General features: G+C 24.5%; 1 protein-coding gene across 1 annotated transcript in view; it reads left to right on the forward strand.

The window, feature by feature from the left end:
- Positions 1-849: 849 nt before the first annotated feature.
- LOC126901337 (protein phosphatase PP2A 55 kDa regulatory subunit) overlaps positions 850-19,780 on the forward strand; it is a 29,998-nt gene continuing 11,067 nt past the window's right edge. The window contains exon 1 of the mRNA XM_050677734.1: positions 850-1,256. The gene's annotated coding sequence lies outside the window, so the exon portion shown is untranslated. The remainder of the gene's footprint in view (positions 1,257-19,780) is intronic.

Below are 19,780 nucleotides of genomic sequence, written 5' to 3' on the forward strand. Positions count from 1 at the left end.
TGCCAGTACCTGACATATAAATATATATAATTGAAACTAAAAGTATGAATTGATTTTTTAATGTGCCCTAAGTATTCCAATACACGTGTATGTGCCATTAATTACTTAAATAATTAAAACTTTATGTAATTTGGTATCTAATGCCACTGTTAAATTTTCATGAACTTTTAACCATTCTTACTTAAAAATTGTCCTTATATTTTCTATCTAATTTTTAATTTTTTTAAATTGTACATTTTCTATTAAAGGTTTATTCCGTAAAATGAATACAATCAAATATACAGAGTAAAATATTTAATTTTTAAACAATTTCACAACAAACAGTTTATAAATTTTAATATTTCACGTTCCTGGATACAACGCTACTAGGTACAAGTGTCATGTATTATTACACCTACGCTTTCTAATAAGTTAAAGCATAAATTCAACTGAATTTTTTGGAAGTTATGCTCGTGTCACTGTACAGCTCGTTTTCGTAAATAAATAAAAAATTGTTTCCACGGGACTTTAAATTCTAATTGAACTGCCTAAAATGTCTACATAATACTGCGCTGTCAACACCCGGACCGGCGTACTGTTAAAGAGAGAGAGAGAGCTACGAGATCTTCAATGATGTATTGAAATTAAAATATCGGCGGTTCTCTAAAAGTTTTAAGCAAAAGCTGACCTGCTCCGTTGGCGAGGCGCGTCTGCATAGGGCTAAAGGCCACCCTCCAAAAACGGTATGGTTTTATTATACCACCACTTGTTTGTTTGGTACACGTCAAAGCGCGTGCGGCGCATCTAACGGTGCGCCAAGGACTCCTCGGTCGACCGCGTGGGTACGCCGTACACACTCGGTCAACGCGCACAGACAGCACTTGTCCTCAGTCGTTTGCCGCACACCGAATCTACTCATTATATTATCGATAACTCTTGCGAGCCCCGGAAAAATTATTTATTAAAAAAAACTTTCTATTGTCCCGATCCTGACTGTTTTTTGTGGGCGTACGTGATCCTTTGAAACATACGCACTCGTTAGACTTATTCAAAATACCGTAACCACCTCTAGTTTTCACATATCGATTGTTTTATAAACGTAAAACTCATTAAGTATTTTTAATTGTCGTTAATATCGTCTAGTTCGCGTGAATTTGTGATTATTGTGTTGTGTATTTGTGTGTTATTAACAATCACCCGAATATTTATAAAATATGCGACTGCCGACTACCATACAACACTGGATAACGTTCTCCTTAAGAGTTTTTCACGTTAAGGTAAGTTTTTGTTTTTCGCTCATAGTATTTGAAATCGCAAAAATTTCATTCTCGTCAGTCGTGACATACATTCAGGGTCAGGGAATAATGATAAATTGCTACTGCCGTTCATGTACCTGAATAAAACATTGCTCTTGTCCTTAGATCATAAATATATTGTATCACAATATAATATAAATTACTATAATGTTTATATAATAATAAGCGGAAGCGTTTTTGAAAAATAAATATATTAAAAAAATATGAGAGAATTTATGAATTCTCTCATATTTCATCTCTATGTAAAACCTTTGATATGATTGCCAAGTATTTAAAGACTTAAGCGGTATAATTCAACGAGATACATGTGATCTATCAAATATTGAATAACTGAACAAAAAAAATGTATAAATATACATTCAAGCTAACTGGACATATTAAGTTTCGATGTAATTTAGAGTTCAATTTATTTATACTAATTTTCTGAGCTGGGATCAAAACCTTTGCCACCCCTCGTTTACTACTTGAAATCTTTTAAGTATAAAATTATCCAAACATAAAAGCTCACTTTTCAACTTTTCAAAATTTTCTTAATGTTATCCTGTTGGGTAAAAAAAATCCAAGTATCTAAGTAATGTTTACATTTACATGAAATATACTCTTGTTTTCCAACGTTCATAAAAACTGTAGATTAGTTTCAGTTTATTCTCATAAAAACACTCATAACGGTATAATTAAAATATATTTTTGTGCAATAAATCAAAAGGATACTTCGCTCAAGTCAATCATTACACGTAACAGGTAAGTGTTTTCGAGTTCACGTCACATACGATACACGAGTGGATAGTAAATCAAAGTTCCATAGTAGAACTTTTACGGTCGAATGCTTAGTGCATAATAATGGGAAATCAATGGGCAACGATAGTTTTTGTAATTTGTTCGTTATTCGTAGACGTGAAAAACGAAGAAAATCACATTGAAGAAAAATTAGATCCTATTCAGTCGTGATTATGATATTGAGAACGCCTACGTTTAAAAATCCATCACTTATAATATCTTTAAGAATAAAAAATACTATTACTGCTTTTATAACCAGTTAGAATCACAGAGGCATTGTAACTTATAAGCGATAAATTTTTTTTTAATTTTTCAAAACTTAAATCATTTTTACGCTTTATTAAATACTTATTACTTTTATTGTATCTACCTACTAGAAATTTATAAAATAATAGAAAAAAAAATTAGTTAACCTTGAAAATTTGTAATTAAAACACAGTTTATAGTCATTAAGATGTTATTATGTTTCTTGTTTTTTTATTGGTTTTTCAAATGAAAAAAAACATTTATTTAAAATATCACTTTTATTATTTAAACAATTTATTTACACATGCATACATAGTTCAGTGAACTATTGTAAAAGTTCAACTTGAATCGAACAATGCATTGGTAGGTTTTCTCATGATCTCTGTTAAATCTTCAGATCAGAAAGCTATAATGGTTGGATTATCTATTCAGTCAATAGTATTTCAGCATTCAAAACTCAATATTAAAAATGAAAGAGTCCCTGGGGACTTGTCGTTGACATGTTATAAGTCAGTCTTGATTGATATACAAAAAATCAGTCTTTCGAATTTACACGGAAACGCTTTTATACGAATCCTTAAATACCTTATTAAAGAGGTTTACTGTCGATAGATGATTCCCCATATTTATTTTCGTAATTTAAGTACAGTTGAAAAAGTTTTCATACGCTGTTACTCAAAATAAAATATATTAAAAGTGATACATTAAATTTCAACAATTAAATACTTGAAAACCTTATTTTCCGTATTTTATGTAAAATGTTCAATAAGTATGAACAATTTTTATAATGGTAGAATTATATCCTTATAAAATTTAAATATATTTGAAATTCAAAAGATGCATTTAACTACAAAAATTTATATCCTAATAATTTTCAACATTATTGTAAATATAATATATCATACCTGTATTTGTCATGTAGAGTAAAAAAACATGTAGCTAATGGCCTTTACTACTTACGTGTTTATTTTTCAATCAATAAAAAATCATTTTTCACAAAACTCAAAGCAACTTTAAAATTTTGTTTTAGATATAATTGAGTATCTTTAAAGTAATATACACTGTGTTTATTATAATACGATATTGCGTATGATAAAATAATAATAACCTCATATAACGCATTGATTAATAAACAATTATCACATATTTATGATTTTTTTTAAACTAAAAAAAAACAACAATTCATTATTATTGATCAAATTCAGTAGGATTAGTAAATGTTTGAATCAATCAACCATATTTTGTATTAATTACCAAGTTATGATAATAAATTACGTAGAAATTTTACGTAATATATAATCAATAACTAATATAAAAGTAACAAATTTGCTGACATATCTGACATCACTATAATTTTATTTTTTTAAATATTCATTTAATTATTATAGTATTAATATAAAAATACTAATAAATTAAAAATTCAATTTTACTTAATAGCCAAATAAAAATAAATCTATTTAAAAAGTTTAGATGAATTTGACCATAAAAACTTCAAGTGATACTAATATTATTCTTAACTAAAGAAACTTCGAATAGATTTCTTCATCTAAAGTTATTAATTAAGTTTGTCTTGCAATTCGAAACATACGAATAAAAAAAGCAGAAAATAATTAACCAATAAGTGAATTATACTGTACTTAAAATAAACAAATTACATTACTCATAATATCGGCGTCTGCATGGGTATAAGGGAAATGGCCCCCCCCCTTGACTTTAAAGTCTTAGTCAATTTTCATAATTATTGTTTTATTAAATTTTGCATAATAATATATTTTTTTTATGAAAAATAAACAAACACTTGATATTATAAAAAAAAATGCTAAAACCACCATAAATACTTTTACTTATAATTTTATTCTGCGAGGACAATAGGCACCTATTAAAATAATATTTTTGAAGATTCAAATTGTATTTTCACCCTACTCTAATAAAACTATACATGCATATGACAAAATGTATCATTTTTTTTAATTTTGTAGGTAGCTAATTTCTCAACTAAGGGGGTTAATCTCTATTTTATTACACCTATAATGAGATCTCTAAAATAGCGTGGTTTCGTGCCCGAGGTCTCCAGTCACCCCTCTTCAACACTAAAGAAGACACTGAAATCAAATGTTTAAAATAATATTTAGTCTCCCATGAATATATATGCAAACGACTTTTATTTATAATATTGTACAAAAATATTTTATTACAAATAATTTTTTTTTTTTTTGAAACCTATACATTATTAAAATTTGAGGTTTTCTTTTCATTTTTTATACACAAACTCATTTATCTGTCTTAAATACGTACACTTCTATTTTAAATTAATGATCATGGTTTTTAAATAATATTACTCACCACGAGGGATAAGTTCTTATTTTATTTTCTCTCAAATAATAGTGCCGTTAGTGTTATATACAACAACTCATCCGTGACTGTTTGTAGATTGTTACTACTTTTTTATTTTTAATAAATTTCAATAGTAATTTTTTGCCATTCTTCAGCATTGTTGACATAAAATAACGGTAAACTACGGTGCTATTTTAATGAATTGATAGGAACATTGCTAAGTTTCGCTTGTAAAATCACACGGAGAGTAATGATATAATCTTATATTATTATATTATAGTGATGTCCGTGTGACATTCGTTGTACTGACGATTTTTTCCTTGCATTCTCTCAAATAACTGGGTCTAGGTTTTACATCTTTACAATGTCATTTGACCACCAGTTTTTTATCAGATTTACTAGAAACCAGTTATTAATGAAATCTTTTCTTTTTGTTAAGTTAAAAAGGCTTGACCTCTTAAAAAAAACTATTTATGGTAACATTTACATAAAATTACTTCAATTAATATCATCATCGCCTTCTTAACTTCTGCCCCAATTATTTGGAGTTGGCTTTAATCTTACGATTTGACAGATCTTACATTAGCTGTTGGTCAAATACAACTACAGTATGGCTAAGGGAGCCAGTATAGAGACAAGATGTGTGTTACTGAAAATATTTCCGTAGGTCACCCATCTGGGAATTAACAGCTAACAGCACAATTGAACATCAGCGCTAATGCGAAACTGATTGAGCCATAGAGTCACACTACTTTTCACTTTAATGTTAATATACTCAACAAAATATATTTGTATACCAGACTTATTTTGTTTGTACTAGGTAAACTAAAATAAATAATTTTCTGTTATTAATACAAATCCAAATTAAAAAATATTTGAATAAAATAATTTCCTTTATGTTTATAAATCATATTGTGGAATATTATAATTTTATTAACTTGAAACTCCATAAATAACATCTAACAAATAATAGTAAGGTATATTATTATACTAATAACACTGTAATAAAATATTAAATTTTAAAACCTTTAAAATGTGATCCCTGATTTATGAAGCACTATTATAACACATATTACGATTAAAAAATGTAATAATTTAAAAATATTAAAAATATTTATGTAGTTTTTCTATGTGTTAGGTAGACATCGCTATGTGCACAAACTTAAACTATGTGGTATTATAGTAAAACAATACTATAGCCACTTTTAATACATAAAGTAATAATAATAGCATGATTATTTTATACAAAAAAAATAATATTATTTTTAATATTAATTAACATAAATACTTCATAATGTTATAAAAATAACGATTGATTATATTTTACCACTTATTAACTACATAAATGAATATAAAATGTAGAATAATAATTTAGTCTACATTAACCATTATGCACCTTGAAATAATGTTTGTCAAGATTACTAAGTACATATAAGGCATTGTTAATCAATTATCACTGTTTTACACAGCATAACACGTATGTGAATTACCAATATGCATATCTATAATGTTAATTTACTTAGAATTTTTTTAAAGAATTAATTTCATTCTTTACAGATTAATTTATAAATTAAATATTTTCCATAAAAGTGATCCAACGAGTTATTTCTTATTTTTTTAATGAAAAAAAAAAATTATATTTATATTTTGAATATTTTAATGTATATTTTTAATTTTAATAAAATTATAAAATTAATGTGTAGTTTAATCTAATAATATTTGAGCAATACTAAAAGTGGTTCAAAAATATAATAATAATGACTTCTAATTACATATTTATAAAAAATTAATCGTCCAGAAACGAATATTAATTTTAATTTGGCGGACCAGAACAACATTTATGACAGCCAAAAAAAAACTTAAACGCTTTCAAAGAATGGCAGCTATGGTCATAATAGAATCAATAAGAACAACTCATACTAAAGTTACAACACTAAGACTCCACAACGTGGAATGTGGATAGCAACAAAGTAGAACAAAGTAAAATACTAAAACAGATAGACTAGAGTACATTAGGATATCCGTCGGATTGTATCAAACCTGTTCTTCGAAATAATAATCCCTAAAAAGTTGAGATCTTAAAACAAAGGGAATGGAATATAAACTACCTGATTAGGAAAAGAGTTTGAAATTAATATGAACGGCTCCAAAAAATCAGAAAAGGTAGGTTCTATCATTTGGGGATTAAAATCTAACATAAATGTCAGCATGAAAATAGGCACGACATCCATTACTTCTGCTTAGCAAAAAGAGGTGATGGTAATACTAATAGAGGCCCAGAACCTACTAGTATGCGAGATAAGAAACATAGCAATCCTAGGTGATAGTCAAGCTAATCTGAAAACACTTAGTAATAACCAGGCGTCTTCAATACTAGTCTTTGAATGCAGGGAAACTTAAGAATCCCTAGCAAGGTTCAACAAAATTACACTAGCATGGGTACCAGGACACATCGATGTGATTAATAATGAAAAAGCAGACTTTATAACGAAGAAAGGTGCAAAAAATATTTAAATTTGACCAAAACCACTGGTTAGGACTCATAGAGAAATCCCTCAAAGTACTACATAAAAACTGATGAACAAAACAAGACAGGAAAATATGGGGTTACATTATGGTACCCAGGACAATCAAAAATGTTTATGAAGACAAATATTTTGCTGTAGTTTATTAAACTACAGTAAAATATACCAAGTACTTTAGATTAGTTTCAATTTAATGAACTAAATACAAAAATTATATTTGTATAACGGAAATTTTTAGTCCTTGCAGTCATTTATACTCGTATGAAGACAAATGTGAGCTCTCCAATGTCAACATATTTTCCAACCTGTCTTTATTCAGGATTTTAATTATTTTTTTAAGATCAAGCTGAAAACAAAATAACGTTATAAGTACGTTAAAAAACAAATATTCAATGAGAATAATACTATGTATAAAAGTTTCAAGCGTTATATTCACTTTACAAAAAAATTCAAATTTATTTAACTTCTAATACTCATTTTAATGAATTAATGCATTTATCCTTGAAAATAAATTTAAATTCTGTACCGACTTTAAGATTAGCTGAAGCTCAGAAGATTTTTATGAAACAAACATAATCATAATTTCAACAATTTTAATCTTTTAGTTGTTTATCTTAAAATGATTTTGTAGTATAATGTAACCCTGCTTGTCACTGTTGAGTACAAAAATAGCACTCCTCTCTGTTAAGTATCATTGACCATGAGGTCTAATAATATTTTATAGGTCACAATTTATTCACAAACGAACGATTTTGATACATATCAAAATATTATCTCAGAACATATTATAAATATATGCACATCAATAAAACATTTTTGATTTTTAGGTGAGTTGCCATTTTCTCACAATTATTTTAATATACTTCTTAATACATTTTTAATTTGAGTTTTAGACGTAAAATCGTGTAATTGTTCATGAAAAAACTGATCTTTAGACTACCATATCAAATTTTTAATTTAAAACTGAAAAAAAGGTGACTTAAATTAAACATTTTTCTAGGTGCATTTAAGCAGAAGTCAATGTAAAGAACCTAAGACAGTTTTTGATAAAAAATGTCGGTTTTGAATTGATATCTATAAAAAGTACAAATACTTTTAATTTTACATTGATTTTAATAAAAATAATTTACACTGATTTTTTAATCTCACAATAAGACCGATTCTATTATAATTCTATTTTAATATACAAGTAAATAATAAACTTGGCAAATGGTAATAAGAATAATAATCTTTATTATTATCAAAACATTACAGGATATATAATATCAAAAGAACAACAAAATCACAAACAGGACTACACGATACCCAAAAAGAATTAACTTGGATATGGCTTAGGCTTCATAAGACATAGAAATTTATAATAAACCATTATATTTAAACTAAATAAAATTATTTAACTGAGGTAAACTTAAAATATTATACTTTCTAATAATTAGAAAAGATATAAATTATTTTTAAATTTTATGTTAGAATAATTGTAACATTAAGTAAATGATGGGTATTGCTAGAGAATATTATTTTCAGTGTAATAATCTTAAACTACTTTCAATGTTTTTCCAGAATATTTATCCAAATAATAGTTACTACTTCTTTTATTTAAATTCATCATTATACACATTTTCTAATAAATATATTTTTAGTTGTAATCGGTAAACGAAACAAAAAATAAAATAAATCATCTATTAATGTTAAATTTCTTAAAGTTCGATTATTTTAAACAAATTGATAGTATTCAAAATATTTTTAATGTAAATAATAATCCATAAAAACGTTATGTTAATGTCATAATTTTTAATTGCTCTGTTGTTGTTGAATTATCTTCCATTCATATGATTGCATTATAGTTTGAATAAAGAAAAACAAAATATGATCACACATAAAGTTTACGTATATTTATCATAATAAAATATTATAAAAACGAAACAATTAAAAATTTAAAAAAATTAAGACGAAAAGATATGTAAATCATGTAACATAATATTCTAAAACCAAATCATGTTTCATGTTTTACAAATTAAATTAAATGAGGTATAATTATTTCAATAAAAAATCTTTAATAAACAAGAGTACAAAAGTACAAGTATATCGGCTATAAATTCAAGCTCATGTTACTTGCGCAGCTATAGTTATAATAAAGAGTCTACATAAAATAATTTTATATTAATAACAGACAGAAGCTAATTTGTAACAGAACGGTAGTGATTAATTATCCCTTGCTAATTTTTTTTAATGAAACAGAAATGACAGTACATTATTAAATGCTTTAATTAATCAAATTATTAAATAATGTTTAAATTGTATGTGAATATGACATATAAAATTATACTACTAATATCCACACATTCGCCAACAATATGATTTTTTAAATATTGGTCACGATTATAAACTTTATATAGTTAAATAAAATTTAATCTACGAGATCAAATTATTTACAAGTAAATATAATAGGTTTTTGAGAAAATAATGAAAAATTAAAAGTTATTTTTATTGCAAATTTAGATCATAAGTTTACATAATAAAAATGATATAAATCAATATTAATTTAATTTATATTAATTATTAATATAAATTAAACTCTCCATTTAATTTCTTTACATTATATATTTGTCTTAAACAAATGATCTCTTATTTTTAAAAAATATAATACTGCAAATAGTTTTAATCAAAGACTGAAAATAATCATTATTTTCAAAATAACATTCAGTTAACAAAATCATTGAGACACTTAAATAGCAAACGGCGTATATCAATCTATCAAATAATTTGGCATAATCTCTTTCAAAAATAAAGTTAAAATATATAAATATACATTTGTTTACTTTGTTTAATCTTACTAAAGTAAGTGGGTAATTGTACAATTTTTTCTGGTTAAACATATAGCATTATTTTTATTTTAGTTATTAAAATAAATAATTAAGCAAAGGCCTATTAGTTTTTTTTACTTAGTAATATATAAACCATCAAAAGCAGGTACTTCATTTGGGGGGTGGATACTTTGGCATTTGACCCAGTCTAATTTTTTATGAAAAATAGAATCGGTGAGTTAGCATTCTAGCTTACCGTGCCATACTTTAAACATGCTCATTTCTCGTTAAAATAAACAAAGAAATATAGTAAAAATGTTACTAAATGAAAAAAAACTACTTATATTTTATTTATAATTATTAAAAACCCAAAAGAAACTCCATTTTAACAAACTCAAACTTTAAAATAAAATAAAACTTTTATTTAAAATATTTGAATTTTAGTTACTAATATGATAATATTCTAAACTTGTACAAATACAAAACTTACAAAGTACGTAAAAAGCAAAAATTTTGTTTATAGTATCTTTGTGTAAAATCTGAAATTACGCATCTCACCAATAGTGTTTTTCAGAATGATTACTTACCATTTTAACGCGCTGTAATGATTTAAAAATATTTCTAAGATGACAAAAATTACAACTTTCTAGTTCATAATTGGAGTAATTATAATGGTCATAGCAATAAATGAGCCACACATATAACAGCTATTTAAAACTAGTTAAACCTATTAAAAATAATAAACAACAACTTGAAAATTCCAGAAAGTTATTAAATGTCAGGTCCTACACTTGACCTAGGTCAAAATTGAAGGTATCCTTGTCAGAATTTGTTTTTGTCAAGGTTCCACTTAGTAACCGTACGATATGCCGGTTCAAGGATCTAAGCAAATTCATGAAAACTAAACTGTATTACGAGACATGAACATTACTTCTGTTCAAATAAATAAAAATCAATTATATTAAATGTATTAAAAAATATAAGAAAACATGTAAAAATTCTTCGACAATGAGTAAGACCGTTTATTTACTATAAAAATTTTTTTAACACAATTTTATCAAAGATAACAATATTACACTTATATTTGGAAATGGATGTTATATTTTTTTTGTCACTTCTTTGAAAATATTATCGTAAATAATCGTATTTAGGTTTTATTTTCATAAAAAAGTTAATTTACATTTCGGCAGTTAAAATTTATTGAAATGAAAATTTAAGATTTGTACATACGCATCCTTATTGTCTTAACTAACTATCAAAAATATCTAAATTCAAATTTTATTTTAGCTAATTATTATATTGTTTAAGTAATAATGTAATTCTAAATATTTGACAAATTGATGATCGATAAACTTTTAGTTCTATTTTAAAAATCATCAAAATAACTCGTAATAATAAGTTACTCATTAAATTTAATTTAAAAATAAAAATTTATTTTTAATAGAATTTCTATAGCAAATTTTTTATTACGTCAAAAACATTACCGTATCTATTATATTACGTATCAATTTTTTATTAATTTACAAACTAAACTTTTTTTTTTTTCATTGAAATTTAATCACAAATCGAGTAAATGCATAATAATATCAATGACAATTTAAACGCTATTTATGAACATTTAAATTTAAAATGTATTATAAAAAGAAAGTATTTTTAATATAGAAAATTAATTCTTTACTCAAGAATTTTCAATGGTAAAGGACTAATACTAAACCAATTTTATGCCAGTGTTAGTAATAAAGAGTTAATAGAGTAATAGATATGCTTTAATTAATATTCATAGACTAGTTTTTATAATTTGAACGTTAATAAAATAAAATATTTAAATTTTAAGTTTAAAGAAAAAAATCATTTTAAGTTTTTTGAAAATAGCAATACATACATTTAATACTTACAACTTGTATTGAGGATAATAATTTATACAAAAAATATGTATTAACTAATAATTATTACGGACTGTTTGCAGAATATATTTGAATGTTAAGCACATCAGAAACGCTTAACTAATAAATTTAAGCTGTGTCTAGGTTAAATTAATACAAGTATTCCATGTTAGTTACTTGTAGTCTTCTAGCTAAGTTTTAAAAGTGGTAAAACATTACTTTTAATTTTAAAAATAAACGCTTTTAAATTAATATTTATGCATGAATCAGGTATACAAGTTTAAAAATATATGGTTTAAAACTTTAGCAAAGTATACACAAAAGTCTATCTTTACTTTTTGGCAATCTAGTTTTGAATCTCAATATTATTTGTTATGACTTTGAACTCGCGGAAAGTAAAATTTAAGTAAGTTAATGCGTTCACTTTGAATTTTCAAGTTATATTGATCTATAGAGAAACTGTGCACAAATAGTATACAACCTACGGGCAAATTAGACATTAGTGTTGATATTTTGTTTCCACGTCGTAAATAGTATGCATCATAATTTATTCTGTTTTCAATATTTTATAAGCACAAAACGAAGCACTAAGTAATACACTCTATTTTTACCCTCCAAACCCAACCGAGGTTATCATTTGTTAATACCTTTATTAACTTAGCATTAGAATATCATTGTATTATTTAAAAACGTCTATTTTTAATTAGAGATCAAAGCAATTTAGTCTTTGCGTAACTTTTTCCCTTGATAAACCACGAATAAAAAGTGCCTGGTAAACGCTTTTAAGTCTAGTCTGAGTTCAACAGCGATATATTATGGTTACATAATTACAATAAGTTTTTGGATAGATATCGTCCAAAATTATCATACTAAAATAGTTAAATTTGATAAACGCTTGATACAAATCCATTTCTATACATCCACAAGTCTTAATAGTCATAATTCATTTACAATAATAAATAAAAAATAATAATGTGTAACATCACATTTTACAAGAATAATATTTACGTTTAAACGCCGGGTGACGTATTGCGTAAACCTGACACCAACTGCCGTAACAACAGCTGAGCATATTGTTACCTAAACATTATTAATATGCAACGGACTAACAGACTTGGCAGATGCCCTTGATTAATGTTTTTTTACCAGCGCCGCCATCCTTCATCTAATCACCATCAGTGTCCGAAAATCGTTGTCGTTTTAAAAAACGGTCAACCATTACTGACATTTCCTAGCTTAATAGTACCACCACAATAACTATAATTTATCTATTACCAGACTGTGCAAGAAGTGCAAATATTCTTGGAAATTTATACTAGTAATATTTAGATAGGCAAAAAGTACCACTTCATTATATGGATCGTTGTTTTACATTTCAATAAGAAATTATACAAGTGTTCAATATAGTAGAAAACACACTATTCAATTCATAATTAAAATTTAATTGATTGATTTTTCATAAATATCTATCCTTAGAGTTCAATTGAAAACTAAATGTTACCTAAGTGTTATATGGTCTTATATTTACTTTTTTAATAGTAATTAAAACATTAAAGGATTAAAATACTTTAAAAAACTAAAATTTACAGTTTTGAAAAATGTTTAAACAATTTTTAAAATATTATTAAAATTCTCACTCATAATATAAACGGAATTATTTGTATTACATTAAGTATACCTAACAACTCAAAGAAAAGTTTTTGTTTAACTTATAACAATTTAAGTCAAATATAACAATTTAAAAATGTTATTAAAACTGATACACTTTATTAAACAGATTTTTTCGTTTAGTGAATTGAAATTTAGTTATTTTAATCAGTTTAGTTATCTCATTCTATTAACTACTACCCGTGTTGGAATGAGGTATTCCTAACAATTCTATATTTTTCAGAAAATGACTTCGAATAATTGCTCATCAATTAAATCTTTTCGAGAAAAATTTTAGCATTTTAGAAAACACTATAGGGTATTATATTTTAAGTAAGCCCTCATGATCAATTAACTTAAATTATTCTAACCTCTAAAATATTTTACCAATTAAAAAAAAAATTTTATGATTTAATTATAAATTTGTGTTTGTATCAACCAGAAATGTTTGTTTTAATTATTTTGAAAGTATTCTATTATTTGTATGACTTTTATTGTACAATATGCAAAATAATTTTTTTTTTCAAATCAATCAAAAATGAAGATGATAAAAATATAATAAAATTTAAATTGTTAAATCTTAACCGCAGCATTTTCTTAGTACACAGACTGCTTTTCGGTCGTTAGCACGATAATTATCGGCCCTTACTACTATGTAAATAATTAGCTCATTCACGTTTTAAATGAATGCTTTGTCAAATGTTATTTATGATTTTATCTTGATGATTAAAAGTTTTAATAAGCTAAACGTGATTAATTGTTCAATATCTGTTTACAATGTCTTTAGCATTTAACTAGTCTATTAATGGACTAATTATTACAATTTTATTTTATTAAAATATCTTGACAGTATTTCTAGGAGTTCGGCTATTTTCAGTAATAACAATATGTTGTTTACAATTACTACTAATAAACAATGAATACTTTTTCTTCGAGCAAATATTTATATATGTACTATTTAAATAATAATAAAAAAAAAACAAAAATCAAAAATTTTCAAATAACTAAATAAACAAACTATTTTTTAGCTAAATCATTATTTGTAAGTCAGTGTGTTTAAGTTTCAAAATAAAACTTTGAATACCATGAAAAATTTGTATGAGGTTTTTACTTTGAATTTGTGTCAATCAGAAATTTTTCTTAAAATTGTTTTTAAATTTGAAATTATTCTCAAAATAGTTAACCACTTCTGTTAAAATTTTGATTAAAAGAAGAAAAAAGTCAATTATTACTTTTTCATTATATTAATTTTAAGATTATAAACGTCATTTAATTTTTTGGGGGTTTTATTTTAGTCACTTATGTATTTCTATTTATCTGTTATAAAATATTTTTATATTCATCTTTTAAATCTTTTAGAGGTGTCATCAAAATATTTTTAAATGGTAACACGAATAATTAACTAGCTTATAAAATAGAAAATTATCTAAAAAAAAATGGTTGGTCGAAATAATTTAGGAAATATTAATTCAAAAATGATTAACATTTTTTTAATACAGAGTAGAGAATGACCACAGAAAAGTAATGATAAAAATAATATAACTCACACTTCACTTCCACTATATATTTTAAAATAGTTATGTTCAGAAATAACGAATCAAAATTTCTCATCGACCAGTCTTTTTTTAATTTTTTTATTCTATAAGTTAGTTAAATATGTATGTTACCATTTAAAAAAATTAAGTAAACATTTTTATCGGTCATCAAGAATGAATTAAAAATATGATTATCATTGATAAATTGAGAACTATATAAAACTAAAAATACCAAAAAGAATCTTCTTAACATAATTATTATTTTAAAGGAAATTAAGAAGTTAAGAGTGGCTATTAAAAGATTCACTCTGTAATTCGTGCTTTAATTAATCGTAAGCCATTAGTAGATAAAACATTTTTTTTTTAAAGGGAAGCCCCATTCTTTTAATATACTTATTGGAATGATATTAAAAGTTCCATAAATACTCTTTGAAAATTTTGAGGTTTAGTACATAAATCATTTTTACTATTATTAATTAATTTTTATATATAAATGGAAGGGCTAAATGAAGGTACTTACTTCACTTGAAAATGAGTATGCTATTTGATATAAAATATATATGCATTATTAATTGAAATAAAAAATTATAAAAACACGAACAACGATGATATTTTACACTAAAATAACATATTTTTTTAACTTTGAGTTGTTTACATTCATATAGAAGATTAACTTATAGTGTGTATTATACGCTTTAATTTAATATATGTTTGAAGCTCAGAGTATTCCCAAACATTTATCAAAGTGTAATTGAAAAGGTTAACTGTTTATACAAAAGTATAATCTATTTAAAAAAAAATGAGTTTCAAATAAAAAAAGTTTAATAATCAATAAAATTACCTATTTTTAAAATAACTTTTTGGAAGGATTTCCACCATTTACAGGAAATAAGAGAAAATATTTTAAGGATATTGTCTTAAACAAGATATGATATGAAATCTTTTGACGTATTGTTGAATAAAATCGGTTCAGTAAAGCATAAAAAAGTAATGATAAACACAACAAATAGAAAATAAACACATCATGGTAAAATTAATACTTTCTCAGCTTCACTTGAATCTAAAAATTTTTCAAGAAATGTTAATAGTATCAATAGTTATATTAGTTGTTAGATAGATTTGTTCCACTTTGTATACAGAGTGTTCGAAAAGTAAGAAAACAGGTCAATTGTTGCAAAATATGAGAACAATAGGTTTCCTTACTTACTGAATACTCTTTACTATAACTTTACATATATTTTTTATAAATCCTTAAATTTCATAAAATATTGTAGACCAAGTTATAGCTATATTTGTTGATCTAATTTTAGGAGTCTGTGACCACTGTAATTCAAAATCATTAAACGAATTTGAATGAAATGTATACAGCTTATTGAAATCATAAATATTAAGCTTCTTCAAAGAATTTTTTTTTTATTAAAAAATTATATTTTTTATAAACAATAAAAGAATGTTATTTTCCTTAAAATCCTCCAATAAGTAATCAGAAGCAGCCATTTTGTTTATTTTCAAAAAAAAAAACTGGGTTAAGCATCAGACTAAATAATGATTTTTTTTTGTTTGATTGAATTACATAAACCTGTAAAATTTTATGATGGTCACCACAAAGCATGAATTGTGAGAGGGAGGAGTCCAATAAATATAAACATAACTTGGTGTAAAATAATGTTTTATTTTTTCATTTTTGTCAAATAAAATTAAAACATAATATAATAACTAAATATTATTTGCTGTATAAAATAAATTTAACTTCAGTTTAAGTAAATTATTTATAATAATTATTTTTTCACCCCTTCGACCAAACCTTAAAATCAGATAATGAGTTTTTCAATTAATCGAACTTTTAATGAAATTGGAAAAATACATTAAGAAAAACAATTAAAATTGATGAGGTTATGGTGGCATTATGTTACATAGCAATAAATATTAATATGTTAACCATTTTATAATGATATGTAAATATCTATAAAAGGCTCTCACCTACTGCGTATACGTTATGCGGATTAAATCATTTTACGAATCATTGAGTTCTTCGCTTCATTTTATAACTAAAATACTTTACAAGACCATTTTCATTATTTATATTAAATTTATATTTAATTTGGTATAATGTAGCACAAATAAATGTTAAAACTTTTCGTTAAAACTTAGTTTTTTTTTATTTAATTAGATAAATTTATTTTGATTTAAAAAAATAGTGTGATTATATCAAATTAAATTTAAATGACATGGAAATTATATTAACAACAGATCACTAAGCTTTAGTACACATAAAAGACACTCACAGATATTTATTAGTAAGTGTATAATAAATCACTAGTATTATCTGTGATCAGTACTTACCAAAAAGAAATTAATCATTTCATTAATCTAAACATATCTATTTTATTCTGAAAATAACGTTAAATTGACTGTAAAATCAAATTATAACGACAAATGTACAACAAATATTTTAAATAACACGTTATTGAAAACCTGTAATTATAAAGTAAATTTAACTCCCTAATATTATCTTACAATAGATAATTAAAGAAATATCGAATAACAAATTTGGATTCAGCGAACGTAAAACTCTTATAAAATGTCCTTTTATACAACGTTTTTAGTGAGAATCTAGGCAACATTTTATTCAGTTTTTTTCTACAAACACTTCTATCGTCTAACAACATTTAAACCAGTATTTTAAAATATATTATCATATTTATAACAGAAAGGGAAATGTAGGGCACTACAGAAACGCCAAGAGATAAAAATAAATAATAGACCTGTGCTTCACTTCCAGTATTTTATTTAAGTGTTAATAACTACCAAAACTGTTTCTCTCGATCTGTCGACCAAACTTATACGACGTATATATAAAATTTGTGATTTTATAAGAGGAAATATTCCTCTATCTCATTGACTATTCTTGTTCCCGTGAACATTCCTTAGGGAATATTTCTTATAACACTTCACTAATTACGAAATTGAATAATGAAGCCAATATGAAAATTATATACTCTAGTATTTTGCTATATCTAGAACTAGTCATGTAATTCAGCGTATAATATTATTATATATAATTTCAATGAAAAATTAGTATATTTTTAATTAATCTTGATTATTTTTTTCCATATAAATAGTTATATCAGAACACTTTAATTAAATAGTTATGCTTTAAGAAAACTCATAATTTGTATAATCATTATCATATTAACAACTCATAAACAGAAAAATCGAGTTTTCTCATTTATATATATATATATAATTATTAAAATTTTTTGTAATTTTAATACTTGTAATTTTTAAAAGTAGACAACTATATTTGTTTGTATAATAAAAAACATGCTACTATTTAAAGATTTTTAGCCATCTTTTATATATTTTATTAACTTGATCTACCCACTATTATTAGTATGGTAATCAATTTTATCTTAACAATTTGTATTTTGTTCCGAAAAATATTACAACTTTTTTTGCAGACTTACATAAATAATTAAATAGTAATTAAAAGTGTTTTCGCTGTATAGTAAGCAGTGTTTTCAAATATTATTTTAAGACTTGGAATCAATCATTTTTAACATATGACCCACAATAATGGTGGATTAGGAAGTGTAGTTTATTAAAAACCAAATAGCTTTGCAGGTTCTTCACAGCACTTTTCTCCAAAAACATCAAAATCGAAGTATCTCATAAGTACTTTATTTAGGAAAAACATTGACAGTTTAAACCAGATCCTGCAAACGTTTTTAAAACGTTATACATTATAATACTTTAAAACGTAAATATAAATAAAACTATAACTAACATTATAATTAAAAAAACCTATTTTTACTCATTTTATGTTTTATATGTTTAAAAATATTATTCGACATTTTAAAACTTACAATAAATAATGTTTACATCAAAAACTTTATATAGATATAATTTCTTAAAATTAAAAATTAAAATTACAGTAAATGCAATAAAGAAATAACATTATGATAAAATAAAATGTAAAACAATAATTTTTTTCAAATTTCAAAACCTGGATTTAATTTGTCCAAAGTTCCCATAATGTTCTAAAAAGTTAAAATGTCTGGAGACAAAAAAAAATTAAAGATTTCAGTTCATTCAGGTAGTCAAAAATTCAAGAGTATAGATGTTTTATTTAAAATAGTTGAAATGTATTTCTAAGTCTATGTGATTTTAGGGCGTAGTTCAACTTTTTGCTAATTTTTTTCTCGTATACTTTAAACTATAGTGTACCTACATACACCACGAACACATCAAGTAAAATAGATTGCTTTCGATTTAGTATCACGTATCTTATATACTTACACATTTTTAATATTCAAGTAAATTTCATATTTAATATATAAATGAAAAAAGTAATTTGTAAATGTAATTTTATTTCATTACTTATTATATTAAGTAATTTAAAAGTTATTATACTTGTATACAAGTACTCATTGGAATAAGAATTACTTTTGCAGTTAAATTAAACTATAATTACAAAATTAATTTACACAATACTGATTATTAGTCTAATTCGTAAAAGTCCTAACTCCAAAATGATAATTTTTCAGAAGAAAAGAATACCTTTTAAAATGTGGAGTTAGGGCAGTTTTTACATAATTATTTCGATGATTTCATGGAAAAATAAATTGTTGTATTTGAGTGTGATTTTAAACGATATGTTATTAGCTTCGATGCGAAGCGGAGAAGGTATTAATTTTACTATGATGTGTTTTTTTTTTTTTTTTTTTTTTTTTT

Source organism: Daktulosphaira vitifoliae, unplaced genomic scaffold (genome assembly GCF_025091365.1).
Source record: "Daktulosphaira vitifoliae isolate Bord-2020 unplaced genomic scaffold, ASM2509136v1 Scaffold_3, whole genome shotgun sequence".
Taxonomy (NCBI): Eukaryota; Metazoa; Arthropoda; class Insecta; order Hemiptera; family Phylloxeridae; genus Daktulosphaira; species Daktulosphaira vitifoliae.